We start from the raw sequence: 947 nt of genomic DNA on the forward strand, positions 1-947 counted from the left end.
CCCGTTTTGTGCAAGGCCTTTAACTGGGCCTAGTGGCGTCACAAACTTGTCTCCTGAGACGTAAGCAAGGCAAGTTTATTTGTTGAGCACAATCCGGACCAAATCAATTCAAAGTGCTTTGCAGAAAAATATTAAAATCGTTAAAATCAATCGACAAAACAAACATTCAAACAAACAAAATAAAACATCAGATAAAAGGAAAAGTGCAGATAATTTCAGTCAAAAAGATCCGTTCTGAGCTTGGATTTGAACCTCGTTTCAGATTTTAGCTGCGTCAAACTGAAACGCCGCTTTCCCCGCGTTTAATTCCGACTCCGGGCAGTTCGGGACGCGTCAGCGAAAAACCCGACCGTGGAACATTTCATCCACGGAGAAGGCTACGCAGTGGACTCCCGCCCGAAAAGTTACACCACGCACTTTTACCACGAAACAAGGAAAAGCACTGGAAATCTTAGTCCGTCTCTTCCTCCCCTAAGGCTCCCCACATCCTTCCTCCTCAGTGCGGGCCACCACGGTTCCTGTGCGCTACCTGAAATATGATATTACAATCTGACAGAGATTCCCACTCTCGGCCTATGAATAATGGAGTGAATCTGACAGTAGCCAGTTTAACATAACAACTGCATCAGCCATGACGCTAATTGCCCTCTGATGTTTCCACTTATGGGCAGAAGTGGCTCAAAGATACGGCCCGGGCGGAGAAGGCCCGGGCCGTATCTTTGGGCCAGGAGGAAGAGGCTCCGGGAGATAAGGACCGGGCCAGGCTGAGGTGGACGGAGTGGTCAGGGGGAAACCGAGGAGGAGAAGAGCCCCCCGAAAATGGAGAAGTCAAACCTGGTGGGAAGTAGAAAACAGGCTTTCAGTACTAACTTTTGGTCCAAAATTGAGCCTGTTTTCGTTCTGACGTGGACTTTGTTTGGTCCAGCTTTAGTTTGGGGTTTGGTTCT

The sequence above is a fragment of the Eucyclogobius newberryi genome, unplaced genomic scaffold, assembly GCF_026437365.1.
Source record: "Eucyclogobius newberryi isolate DKJ021-1_F unplaced genomic scaffold, fEucNew1.0.hap1 SCAF_21, whole genome shotgun sequence".
Taxonomy (NCBI): Eukaryota; Metazoa; Chordata; class Actinopteri; order Gobiiformes; family Gobiidae; genus Eucyclogobius; species Eucyclogobius newberryi.